The sequence below is a fragment of the Vicugna pacos genome, chromosome 4, assembly GCF_048564905.1.
Source record: "Vicugna pacos chromosome 4, VicPac4, whole genome shotgun sequence".
In the NCBI taxonomy this organism is placed as follows: domain Eukaryota; kingdom Metazoa; phylum Chordata; class Mammalia; order Artiodactyla; family Camelidae; genus Vicugna; species Vicugna pacos.
The window spans coordinates 23,330,797-23,345,000 of NC_132990.1; the positions used below are offsets into that span (position 1 = coordinate 23,330,797).

General features: G+C 39.4%; 1 protein-coding gene across 12 annotated transcripts in view; it reads left to right on the forward strand.

The window, feature by feature from the left end:
- Nucleotides 1-14,204, forward strand: part of BNC2 (basonuclin zinc finger protein 2) — a 403,534-nt gene that overhangs the window by 43,331 nt on the left and 345,999 nt on the right. For 7 of the 12 annotated variants that reach the window (XM_072959379.1, XM_072959368.1, XM_072959370.1 and 4 more), the window contains exon 2: nt 2,014-2,095. The exons of the other annotated variants lie outside the window; for them this stretch is intronic. The gene's annotated coding sequence lies outside the window, so the exon portion shown is untranslated. The remainder of the gene's footprint in view (nt 1-2,013; nt 2,096-14,204) is intronic. 12 annotated transcript variants of the gene reach the window in all.

Below are 14,204 nucleotides of genomic sequence, written 5' to 3' on the forward strand. Positions count from 1 at the left end.
AGTAAAAGATTCATAAATCAAAGTTGGGAAATCTTACTGTTTTTAGGCCTGTTACAGTAAATACTCTTATTTGGGAAGAGTTGTATTTGATGCTTATTTGGTCAAACACCCACCTCATTTATCAGTATGCAGTTGTTAACTTTGGGAAAGTTGTGGAACTTTTCTTTAAGTGTAGGGCATGTATGTTTATGCATATTTTTAATACGTTCTTCTACTTATATCATTCCTTGGAAGGATGTAAATGACTCATGAATAAACGAATAATATAGTTTATAACTTTAGTGATGTATATTAATTTTCATTTATGAGACCATACGGAAACACTCTAGGTGACTTTGGTTGTTGATTTTCTTTTGTGTATCTCTAGTGTTTCTTCAAAGCATGCTTTATTTAATGTAGTGGTAACACTTTACATTTTGTATTGTCTTTACATTAATTTAAATTATAATTCCCATTTTTGAGACAATGGAAGTAGAGATGAAGTTAAAACTGGCCTCAGCTTGTTTATTCTGTAACTTTGTTGCAGAGTTGGCAGTGAATACCTTGCCTGGGATTTGGAGGTTGTTCTTAGTCATAATACTGTTTCCTAAACTCCTTACACCTACTACTGTTTTAGCCCAATCCACTATAAGCCCTTGCTGTTTATCTGCTCTGCTACTCTTGTGGAGGTAGCTAAAAGATTCTGCCAGGGCATGCTTTATATTCATACACAAGCCACAGAAAAGAGAAGTCATTATCATTTAAGAATCCCATAGCTTTTGGATTATTACCTTACATTGGAAATTTTTTAGAAAACTGTTTTCTCTCTGCTGGATTAAAGGTAAGTATTATTAAGTTATTAAGGCAAACAAATATCTGTAGCCACTGCTCCCTGCCCCCTGCCAACAGGATCTAGAATATAAAGGTAAACTTGAAATTTCTGAGGCCTGAAGACCCTCTTGCTGTTTATGACTCGGAGTATCAGCACATTTTCTACTGAAACCCTTTTCACTGCTCATGGCTCTAGTGCACCCACCGCGGTTTGGTTTTTGGGTTCATCAGCTGAGTACCACCTCACTGCAGTTTTCATCCCTTTATATACTTGGGGCCATTTTAGTTATGTGAGTAGCTGTTTTGTCCACTTTAAAAAATACCTGTTGTAGGTATAGTCTGTATTTATGAAAAATAGTTCTCGTATAGGTCCACGTGATTATAGTGACCTCCCTGAGCCTAGTATGCAGGCAGTTATCAGTGTGGAGCAAAATAACATGCTCTGAAAATTGTTTTCCGCCTGGAAAGTGCCATTTTTTTTTGGTGGCTTTTAATGAGGGTAGAGACTTAGTTAGAAAGCAGGGGCGTGGAGCCAAGTAAACCTATCATTTGAATTTTGGGTCTTTGACTTCCTAGAAATGTGACTTCTCTGGACTTTATTATTGCCATTTTAAGGATGGAGATATATATATCTCAAGGAGTTGTAGATATAAGATGAGGTGATATTTGCAGAGTGCCTGATACGAATACCCACTGGTTTGCAACATATGGGTAGCCTTAATACCATGTATGTAATCCTTGAGTTTCGGTGAATATTGGCTTGGACTGCATCCTCTCGTCAGTGATTCCGTTTGTACTCGCTGACATTTTTGGACTCTTTTCTAGTAGGCAGGGCATCATTTCTGCTGCTCTGGCAGAGTTTATTAAAAACTGGGACACATATTTCTAACTAGTATTTTTTTTTTTTAAAGAGAAATGCATGCACTATATGTCATACTATTATATTGACTGTGAAATCTAACAAATGTCATCTCTGCTTAATTATTTGCTTTTTTCCCTTGAGGATTTATTGTACAGGTAGCTTATAAAATTTAAACACAGGGACAGAGGGTTGAGTTAATGTCACTTCTTAATCCTTGACACCTTTTTCTCATTGATCCTTGTGACGACCCTCTTTTTGTTCATTTGTTTTTGTTAAAATATTTGAATTTGGTTTTCTGTTGGGGACAATTGATTAAGGTACTTTCTTTTTCTGTTGCCAAGGCTCTGAGGTCAAGTGAAGCCAGAGTATATCGTCATGATAGGATGTTAGAAGTGGAAGTCGTCTGCAGTATCCTCTAGCCAGGTACTTCTTAACCTTTTTAAAAAAAATGTCTCATCCTTTTTAATGAATTAAAACATTTGAAACTCCCCTCCCTTAAAAATCGCAGATCTAGTCAGAACATCTCTGCTGATTGAGAAAACTGAGTCCCAGGGTGTAGTGTCACCTTAGTAACATCACCATAATGATGGCCATCGCATTTTAATCATTTGTTAGAAATCTTGATCTCCGGTGGTACCCAAGCTCACACAGCTCCTTGTGGGTTCTTTCAGTGCTCTCTTCAGCTTCCACTTTGGCTCTCTCTTGCCCTCCTTCCTTTCTGGACTTACATTTTTATTTTTTCTTATTATACTTGTATGCTTACCATTTCTGCTGGTGATTTCACACTGTATTAATTTTGGTCGTTTTTCAGGACCCAGTCTCCCGCAACTTTGCCTATTTTTGGGTGACATTTAGGTTGACATCAGATGAATAGCACAATAATAAATATGAATCATGCTTGCATCAAAACAATGAAGCAGACAAACTGTTGTCATGATCTTAAAAATGAATGTTAATTCAGTACTGGTCTATTTTTTGAGGAATTTGTGCTTTTAGTCCCAGACCTTAAAAAATAGAAGTAAATCAAATTCCATCAAAGTCGAAATTAAAGCATATAGATTCCAAATGCCCAGAACAGAGCCTGGCACACAGTGAGTCCTCAATAAGCATTTGTCGAGCGAATATAAGCCTCCACAGGAGCAAAAGCTATAAATCCTGGGTCTCCTCCTGTTGGGGAGGAGAACAGTCAGTTCTCCTTGATTTGTTTAAGGCACCATGAACTGTACTCTGGAGGGGAGGGTAATGAATGAATATTTGTGAACCACTTTCTGTGTGCCAGGTGTTTCCATCAGCACTGCAGAAATTTATTTCCACAGCAGCTCTCTGGGTTTATGCCTCTTCACTTTTCTCATTTTTTGGATGAAGAAATGGGAACTCAGAATGTTTAGATGAGTTGCTCGAAGTGTTTGAATTTGAATTAGGATCTTTCTAACTTCAAGGCCTTGTACTTTCCAGACATCCTTAGCTCCACAAGAATGGTTCCTGCCATTACTGTCTTCATCATCATTATCATCATTGTCATCACTGCCTCTAGAGTTTTTGGAAGTTGTCCTCCAGTGGCAGCCGGTTGCTTCCAAAGAGAGTTGAGCACTAATGAGTCAGGTAGCCAGAGTCTCTAGGACCTCTTGTTTCTTGCACACCAGTCTGTTTCGTGTGTCCACAAATGATTACCTGAGTAGATGCTTCCCTGAGAGCCCTTCCAAGTACCCATGTGAAAAACAGACTTTTTAGTTGGAATCAGCTGCTCTGCCTATGTGGTTTCTATATCTTAGATGGAAAAGTGGACTGGAATGCAGGAAGATTTCCCTAAATGGAAAGGTAGCTGCTTCCCCACCCTCTCCACTTCCCTTGTCAGTTGCTGGAGAGATCTCCAGTGACACCAGAGCACTTCCAAACTTTGGGGAGTCCTGGATGGTTGGCAGATGAGATCATTTGATTCCAGTGAAACTTCCCAGCTGCTCTGAATTCAGTCTTCCAGAGCACCATACTTTTATTACTAGATTGAACTGTAGGATAAGAAAAGTGCTTTGAGCATCTTTAGACCACACATGTAAGACGACATACTTGAGACTTAGACTTTGGAGTGGGGCCTCTTGAGAACAGAAAGAAGTACGGGTGCATTACCTGTGTGTGTGTCTCTTGAGATTCATAGTTTTAATTTCTTAATTTTTCTTAGCTTATGCTAACAGTCTTTATCCTTAATTGCATAATACTTATTTTTGGCATTTGTTTTACGTGTATTTTTTCCCCTGACTTTTCTACCACCTCTCATTACTGTATTTTGAATACCTTTAGGGGAAACAGTAGAAACATCTGAAGGTGTGTCTAGAACAAAATCAGTTGAATCAAGAGAAGGCTGCCCAAGCTGGCATTTAACGGGGTAGGACTGGCATATGTGTGCATGTTTTCTACTGAAGAGGCTGTGCATACCTGAACCTCTGCACTGAGGTTCATTTTCTTAATCTTACAGTGGTGGTGTGAAGAATGCCCAGACTTCCCGCACAAATTAGGAAAGGGGGTTAATCAAAATCAACACTGGGTAAAAGGAGGTCTTAACGGAAGTGCCTAAGTATTGTTCAAACACGGGGGATAAATGAGTTCTGCTTTACTTGGCCAGAATAATGTCTCAAGCTGGTGATTAGGCTCTACTCCAGCTTTAACCTCAGGCAGAATTTATGCAGCTCTACTACCGTTTGTCAGGTAATTAAAGGGAAAAAAAAGGGAAGTATTTGCTTAAAGTGGAAGTGTTTCTTAATTAAACATGAAAAATAATAAATAAATGCAAAGAGAAGTAGATTGTAGGGAAATCGTCTTTAACTTGTCCTTGAAAACATTAAGAACTTGAAACAAAAGGCCAATACTTTAGGCATGGCTGTTTGTTAAGCCCTTACAGAGCATTATTCAGCTGTGCTACAAATCTGAAATTCTTCCGTCTTTGAGTTGAAGAACTTGGAGGTATAGAGTTATTCTAAGTTGAAAGATAATGCCCTTTGCTGCTTTCTGCTAGCCACTAATGATTTGCTTGATAGGAAAGGAGTTCTTTAATTTAAAATAAGAGCCATTTATAAGGCCAGTAGATAGTAGTATAAATCGTGATGTGGGAAGCACAGATACAGCAGGAAGTTGAGGCTGGGGAAAAAAGGGAGTGGGAATAAAAACTTCTACTTACTATGATTAACTAGCCTGCTGGTTGGATTATGTTATATCCAGAGTTTCTGTTAATGGTTCCACCACTGCTCGTCACCAAAGGTTGAAACCCCATCAGCTTTGACCTAACTTTAGATCCCAGACCTTAAGGGTTCTGCAGCCACAAATCCACATCCTTACTTCCTGTTTTAAAAGGGACTTGTGACCATGGCAGTTGCCTGCCTAGGTTTTTTGTAACAGCATCCTTGCCAGCCTTCCATATCTAGGCTCTTCTGTTGCTGTCCACCCTGCCCAGTGTTGCTAGACTGATTTTACCTAAGGCTCAGCTTTAATCATGCTAACTCAGACTCCTCAAACTTTGCAGAGTTTGAGTTGTTCCCCTGCCATGGCTGTTGGACAATTTCAACACCACATCTGACGATTGTTTTTCCTACATGTACTCTACATTCCAGACAGTTTTTAACTATTTTAGCCCTTCCTTTAACACTCTTGTAGAACTACTTTCTTCCACTCTCTTATTTTTGCTCTTGGAGTGTTTATTCTAGACTCCTAATTAAGTCCTTTTTAAATGTTACCTCTTCCATGAAGGCCTTGTCTATTCTCTTAATGGGCTAAGGTTTTTCCCTTTAAATCTCCTTTGCCCCTCTCTTTTAGTTCATTATACCTTGTAGTATAGTAACCTTTGTAATGGTTTTATATTGTTTTACTAGACTGAATGTTCTTTTACGGTCACCCTTGCTATCTTCCACTGTGTGTTACTTTGTGAAGTCATGCTGTCCCTACTCTGTGTCTTCTATTAAAGATGCAGCAGTGTATAAAATTGGGATAGTAATACTTATCTTCTAGGGTTGTTCTGAGGAGCACATCAGAGAATTTATTTAGATATGCAGCTCTGTGTCTGTCAAACTCCCTGTAGGCTTTTAATAAATAATATGGTAGTTGTAGCCAGTTGGCTGTAGTTTGACTTTCTCCTCTGTTACCTACTGGCATGTGATTTTTGGGGTCTCTGCTCTGTAAGTTCTTCATCTATAAAATGAGAGTAATGGCAGTGTTTACCTTGTAGGATTGTAGTGAGGGTAAAATGAATCTCTGCATTTAAAGCATTTTGAACAGCACCTGGCAGCTCGCAAGCCTGCACCATCCAGTTCAGAAGCCACCAGCCATATGTGGCTCTTGAGCACTTGAACTGTGGCTGGTCCAAGTTGAGATGGACTGTAAGTGTATAATACACACTGGAATTTGGAACCTCGGTGTAAAAAATATAAAGCTAAATATCTCAATTTTTTATGTTTATTTCATGTTGAAATGATACTATTTTGAATAATTTGAGTTAAGTAAATTATATTAAAATCTCATCTTTTGCCCCATTTTTTTTTTAAGGAAAATATAGTCAGTTACAATTTGTCAACTTCTGGTGTACAGCAAAGTGTCCAGTCACGCATATACATATATACATATATATCTTCATTTTCATGAAAGATTATTACAAGATACTGAATATAGTTCCCTGTGCTGCCCCCAGTTTTACTGAGGTATAATTGACATATATCAGTGTATAAGTTTAAGGTATACAGCATAATGATTTCACTTACATACATCATGAAATGATTATCACAATAAGATTAGTGAGCAACCATCATCTCATAGAGATACCAAATTACAGAAATAGAAAGAACAGTTTTTGGCTTGTGATAAGAACTCTTAGGATTTACTTTCTTAACAACTTTCATATATAACGTATGGAAATGTTAATTATATTTATCAAGCTGTACATTACATCCCTAGTACTTATTTATCTTGTAATCGGGAGTCTGTACCTTTTAACTGCCTTCATCCAAAAAATTAATCTTGTCTTTAAAAAGAACTTAATGTGACTACTAGAAAATTTTAAATTACGTGTGTGGCTCACATATGTCTGTTGTACCGCACTGTTGTAACACTGTTTTGTTACAGTATCTTTATTTTTACTATTATTTTTTCCTGTGGTGATGGCATCCACGTACTCCCCTCCTTTCCCCCTACTTTTACCCCTTAACTTCTTGAATTCAATGATTCTGGGTAAGGAAAATTAGAAAAGAAAGGTGTTAATGGGTGAAATAAAGCTTATGTCAAATGAGGGAGCAAAGGAGTGAGCAGCTTCTGACCTCAAGTCAAGGAAGACTTGACTAGGCTACTTCAGAGCCATGTGCTCTGAGTTGCTAACTCACTCTTCTTCCTTTCTTGGGAGATACAGAATTCCCTCTGTTGCTACCTTATGGTTTCCCCTTATTACGAGGAGGAAGCTACATTTAGTTATCATAGGTGGAAACCCATTTATAATAATAAAAAGTAGAAGCCTGTTGAAAAATATAAATTAGAGGAATTAAGGATTTTCTTTTCCTTTGGTTCAGAAAGAATGAGTTTGTTTTCCATTAAGGAAGTGAATTTAAGAGATAACATTTTTAAAAAAAGCACAAAGACTTTAAAAGTATTTTGAAATATTTAGTTATGTTAATTCCAAGTAGCCTTTGGCTTCGATGAATTCTACTGCTCTGTAATAATGAAACACCATTACTCTGAACTGCTGATAATAGTTGAAAAACCTTCAAACTACTTTATGTGTGTTACTTCAAATGATTTTATAAAATGCACATCTCTTAATTACTTGGTTTTCACATATCCCACGCATAGTGTTGTGCTGTCTTTTGGCAGTCAATTTGCTGTTGGCTTTAGCCATCATGGGTTCATAACTGGACTGTCCTTCCAAGGGTAATGTAAGAGTGTGATTTGAGCATTCTCTTTTAGGAAATTGGTCAAGCAATGTGTAAATCTTGCTGGTTATGCATTCAGTAATTTCTTGGGGTCTCACTTCCCCATAATAGTTTTTCATGATAGCTTGTTCTTTGCTCTGAATATTTATACTATGGGATGGGGGTATGGTAATCTAGATAGAGATGATCATTTGAAGTGCTGGTTTTGCTTGAGATCATAAGGTGCAGTGAATAGCATTGTCTGAGTGCCTTAGAACTAACAGGGAATGGAAAGGCACTTGCCAGTCCCCAAGGACAGATGTGGTTTATTTATCTTGGTAGGTCTTTGAGAGGTTAAAACCGCTATAATGTGGAGGGGCCCCCTAAATGTTCTATGGGTGTGGCAGTTGGCACATTATGTTGAGTTTCCCTGCTTCTGTTTCAAATAATCATCTTTAAGGTATTTTTCTTGTTTGAACAATGTCTAGGTGATACCTCTTATTTCAAATATCACCATTTGAAGTCACGGTTACCTACTTACCCACAAGGTAAAATGTTACAAGACAAGGATGCATCCCAAGGTGGTTTAGCTGTCATCTCTGCGTTTGGGTTTGCATGCTGTTTCTGAATATGTAAATCCAAACTTGGCCAGGCTAGGGGTTATTATTTATATTAACAAATACTAGTTTATGAAAAGAGTCATAATAAATTTCTTTCAAATCGTAAGCTTCTCTAGGGCCTTTGAATATTTGAGTTGCAAAATATTGATCACAACTTCAAGGAAGATTTTTATTGTGCGAGGCCAGGCATGTTTATACATCTGTGCGGATAAAGACACATGAGGAGCCTGTGTATAGCTGTGTGTGTGTGTGTGTACGTACGTACGTGTGTGTACACATGTGTGCTGACATGCCTGCCCAGCGAGGACCTCAATGTGTAGTTCCCTGCGTTCTTCACCTTATAGACAAGGCTGAACGTATCTCTTTGCTCTTGCCTGGTGTTACGTCCACCGTCATCTCACTGCAAATGTCAGGGCAGCACACAAAATCATAAATGAGGAGATGAAACAAGTGGGACCAGAAAACATTGTCCACAGCCCAGTGGTCCGTGTCACCATTCTTCCGCTTCTAGCATATATTGCATAATCAAGAGGAGCGAGACAAGCCAAATCCTTTTAGTACACCCTGTCTGGGGAGGCTGTGCAGTCCCAGAGGCTCGTTTCCTGTTGCCATTGTAACGGTCTTGATTGTGACAAGGAGATCTTGGAAGTCACCTGAGAATGTCATGAAAACCCCATTCCCATTACTGTTATTTCTGCTGGACACTTTCTGGTTGGGGAATACATTTGATCTATAGAAAAACACAGCCAAGTGAAAGCACCTACGTTCTTTGCATTGAAGTGACATACACGAATAGCTCCCTTTATTCCAGTTCAGCTTAAGCTCTTGAAATTCAGTGGGATTATTTATTTGTGTTTGTAAGGAGTCATTTTAAAGCAACTATAGAAGCTTTATAGTAACAATTAGCACTTCTTCCCTTTCTTACAATGTCAGACTCAGGTTTTTAAGGATCTGAAAATAATGGCTTTCCTGCTTACTTCCCTGATGGTAATTAGATGTGAAGAAAAGAGCTATAGGAATTTTCCCCATTTTGAAATTGTATTCTTTTCCTTGTAGATAAAAAGAGATACCAGGATATATTAGTAAATGTGTTATTTTGTTAGTGTTGTCTTTGTCCTGTTAATTAGCATTATATTAATTAAAAGCCTCTTGCTAAGAGAGGTCTATTTTTGCTGGTTCTGAACTTCTTCAGAAATGATAGTTAAATATGTGTTTTGAATGTTACTTCCAAGCGGAATATGTTAGTTTTAAAAAATAAATTTTGTTTCAATCTGTGCAGCTGTAGTTTACTTTCCAGGCATGAGAAATATCTATTTTATTAAGTCCTGTGAGGAATATGTGTCACATACATTTAAGAAAAATCTATTTAAGATGAAAAATTCCAAAAATGACTTCCCCCTGGTGTGAAGTAAAACAAAAGCCCCAACTGCATCTCTGCCTGTGGTAATGACATTGAGGTGACAAACTGCAGGCAGGTGAGGTTCATGGAGATGATCTCACACCTGCACCACGAGCTTGGGGAACAGCTGGGTCTGGTGCTGGCGTCTGGCCGTGCTTTCTGTTTGATGCAAGACCAGCTCTCAGGCTGGGGGCCCACACGTTTGCATGGAAGACTCCAAGTGTTTTTTCAAAAGGCAGAGGGGACTGTGGGTGGGTAGCAGTCCCTGGTTTTTGTGTGTCTTTTTCCCTGGGAGGGGGAGGTTGAAGAAACCTCAGCTCAGTCCTACCAACCTCCAAGGCTGAGCCCCTTCTGTATCCGTCCAGAGCTCTGAAGGTCCTTGACCACATCAGTCCCAGTTCTGTACAGCCAAGTGGCAGAAGGGGAGCCACCTGAATGGCCCCTTCAATGCCAAGCCCCAGTTCATTCCCCTGGACCTGTTCTGTGGAATTCCAGGGTAAGTGAAGATGGTCCTTGTTTACGGGCAGGCAGAGCCCTTCCTGCTGAAGCACTCAAATGTGACTGCTAATGGTGGTGCTCTTTAAAAATAATTTTTTTTTTTAATTGAGGCATTGTCGTTTCACAATGTTAAGTTTCTGGTGTACAGCATAGTGATTCAGTCATCCATATCTGTGTGCGTGTGTGTGTGCATTCCTTTTCATTTTCTTTTTCAGTATAGCTCATTACAAGATACTGAGTTTAGTACCCTGTGCTGTACAGTGTGACCTTGTTGTTGATGATGGCGTTCTTTGGTTTCTTTCTTTTTCACACCTCAAGAAAGAAGAGCTATCTATCCAGCTGATCAGTCTTGTCTTTTGTATCTACTTGTGAAGGGGAAGTCGGAGCTGATGGCAGTCTGAGGGCTCCATGCTGTCATCTAACTCAGCTAGAGGATGGCTTACAGAAACTGCTAAGCTCACTGCTCTTTTGTTTCTTTGCCCAGTCACTTCGCTGTCACCAAGGCCAGGTGCTTCCTCCCTCACCTGATCATGCATTCTTTTCTTGCAATGCTGGTATTGCCATAGCAGATGTCTTCTGGGAGTGCCTCTGCACACAGTCTCCCAGGGACATTGAACAGAAACGCTCTGCTCACGTGCTTTCTTAAGATGGGTTCTGCTGCCTCACTTACGGTACCTAGGTACGGATTTCTTGGAAGCCAGAGATCAAGAAGTCAGGTCCAGCCTTCAGATAGGTTTGGTTCGGCCGGTATACTGTTTTAAACAGTTCGAACTTTAGTTTAAAAATTGGGGAGATTTCATGTAACAGTTCAGAACTCTGGCTTCTACTGAAAAATACTGGAGGATCTAGCAGTACGTTGTCTGCTTTACAGTGTTACTATCAGGAATAGAAGCAGATCGTGGCTTCTCCCTTTGGAATAACGGCTTTTAAGCCTTTTTGACCATATACGTATACACGAAATAGTATCTATTCTTATCACATGCCATGCATTTTTTCTGTTCTGTTCCATTTCACAAAAGCACAAACTGTTGAGTGCAACTAAAATGATTTCGCCATGCACTGATGCTGGTGACCTGACCTGCAGTGTGAGAAGCAGGGATTTGGATTTGGCCACAGGTCCTGCCTGCCAGGGCCTCTCCTGTCCTGAATGGACATTGGTGGTGCTGGCCCCCAGAACTGCTGCGGCATCATCTGGTCCCCCAGACTCAGTCAGTTGTCATTCACATTAAACCAAACAGCCTCGGAAGACTGCAGCCCTTCTTTTAGCTGTGGTTATTCAGGTGAGAGCTGTTTATTCAGGACTCCTTGGCTGCAAGTCTGAAGACAAAGGCAGAATGAATGCCTCTCTTCTGTCTCGCCACAGCTTTCTTGCCCCACCTCTGCCAAGACAAATGAGTAGGGGAAGTATGCTGTTTTGTGGAAGACCTCCAAGCCTGTCCTACAGATTGCATAACAGTGGGCCCTATTAGACAGGTACCAGGGACAATTCATATTACAATAGAAGTCTTTTTATAAAGCAAAGGAAGTTTTTAACCATAGGTTACTTTAGTGGCTTTACATTTGCATTACAGATTTTTAAGTACTGTCATTAACTGGGATGGGTAAGTAGGCAGGGGGCAGGAAAAGACTAAAGGGATTCTTAATCATCTTCTCTACCTTTATCATTACTCATCAGGACCCTGGCCATCCAGGCATCAATAAGAAATGATAAAGCATCCTTTTATACACTTTAAATTATACATTTATATTTAGCTCTTCAAATTGTATTCCTTTAGGATATTGACAGAGTAGAATTTGCGTCGAAATCTGTGGCTTCTTGCTTTCAACACACTTATTTTCTTACTGTGTGAACTTAGGCAAATTTTTATATACTGGGCTTTGGTCTTCCCATCAGTTAAATGGGTATGTTGGAAATAACCCCCACCATACCTGTCTCACTGATTGCCGAGGATCTTATCAAACAAACACACACACACACATACATATACACATGGAAATGTAAACCACTATGCCTTTCCATTATGAGTTGCCGTTTTATTGAGAGAGATAGAATTATCATGACCGCCTAAAGTACTTTAAGTATTTTTACTCTAAAGTGACTCTTTGCCTTTTCCCATCTTTTTGGGGAAGATAGGGCTCTGTTTGATGACATCTTTCTGTCTTAGATACAGATAATAATTAAAGACAGAATCTGCACTCCCTACCTTACGACAGTTTGTCTTGGTCTTGCAAACTTGTGAATTGCTGTGCAGCAGGCTGTTAGGAAAGGGATTCAGCAGGCACCCTGGCTTCATCTATTGAAAACTGATGGTGAAATAAAAGTGCTAGGGACTCACTTGCTTAGGTCCATGATAGAGGCAAAAACTGAACTGAGGATGTTCTTGCTCCTCAAGCCGGGCTCTTTCTCAGGACTGAAGTTTGGTTTCTGCAATCAAAGGCATTTTTATTTCTTCATTAAAAAAAAAGGAACACAGTCCCGATGTTTTCACATCTGTCCCGGCTCTAATGCGTTGCATGATCAAGATCTCTCAAAAGATCAATAAAGAGGGATCCAGCAGGGGGCCCGTTTTTGGTTCTTATCTCATTGTCAACAACTCTTCCTTTGACCTACAGCCCCTATCACCTGCCTCTCAGAGATAGTGCCTGTCTAACAGGGTCTTTGTTCTAAGGACATAGAGACTTAGGCCATTTAAACCCCAACCAAAATAACTGATCCACTTGAGAATTTGAAATGAATGAATTCCGGTTCTAAGAAGTCACATGGGATCAAATGTTGCATCTGCTTCCGAGGCTATGAATGGACTCTCTCAGATGGCAAACCTGATCCTCTCCCCATGTGTGGATGGTGAGAGGGAAAGATGGAGCTCTCTTCTGGGGAGACAGGCAAGTGCGTTACAGTCTGTGTTTGGACTAGGAAGGCAAGAGATTTGTGTTCAATCACCAGCTTGCTGCCTTGGGCAAATCACATTTAATGTCTTTGGGCTTTATGGGTAAATAGCCGTACAGTGATTATTTTGTCACCCAGGGCCTGGACCTTTATTGCGGCCACTCTTATTATTTCTGTTTTATGGACGAGAACATGAGTTTCTCTTGCCCCAGATCACACAGCATAGGAAATTGGTAGACTCAGGGCAGGAACCCAGGTTGGTGTGACTCTAAACCCTGACAGCTGTTAGCTTCTGTGCCTTTCAGTTTGAAAGAGCCTTCTTGCTAATACCACAAGATTCTGGGCTGTTGCTTGTTGTAAAATTATAATTAAAGAAATCAATGAAGTTATAATGAAAATGGTGGGTAATATGCTTTACGAGAGAGTTTGCAGTCAGTATTTTACTTTATTAGTCTTTATTTCTTGTTCATTTATCTAATTCTACTTGTGCTTGAAAAAATTTTAAAGGTTGAATGTTGAAATATATCTAATACTTGCAACTGTCAGAAACATACTCTGAAACTTTTGTTTATAAACAAGAAGTTACGCTTATTTAATACTCATAGTTAACTCCCAAATATAGCCTGTCTACTTTTTGCAGGCTCTGTGCTTTACCGACAAGGAAACTGAAGCTCAGAAAGGTTAATTATCTTACCTGATCACCACATAGGTGGGCTTGTTGGATTTGCCTGTGTTCTTTCCTCTGTTCTATACTAACAATATTCTGTTCCTGGCTGTTAAGTGTTTATCAGGAAATTTCCAAGTTCATGTCTCATTCCAGAGGAGAATAGCAAGGAAGCAATCCTGGACAGAAACATAATCGATAGTCTCAGCAATCACCCTGACAAGGATTTCTATATTTTAGATAACAATAACTTCATGTTCATCCATGAATTAGTTACTAGCCTCTATTCTCAAAATGTCTATTTAAAGAATTTAGAATGCAAGCAGGTGTTAAAGTTCTTCTCTTTTTTCTCCATTGCTCCCCTTTCCCAAGTCATGTTTAGAACCTTTGAGGTCCCTCTCCTCATGAAGTGTTGCCTTATTGGCCCCCTCTCCTCCTCCTCCTCCACATTTCCTTTCTTTATTTCATTCTGTCCTCCTCCTCAGTAAAACTTCCATCTTTGTTAGTTACATGCAGAAGACTTGGTGCCTATTGTAAAATGGAATATAGTTACTAGACTGATTTAATAATACATATGTTATATTACAT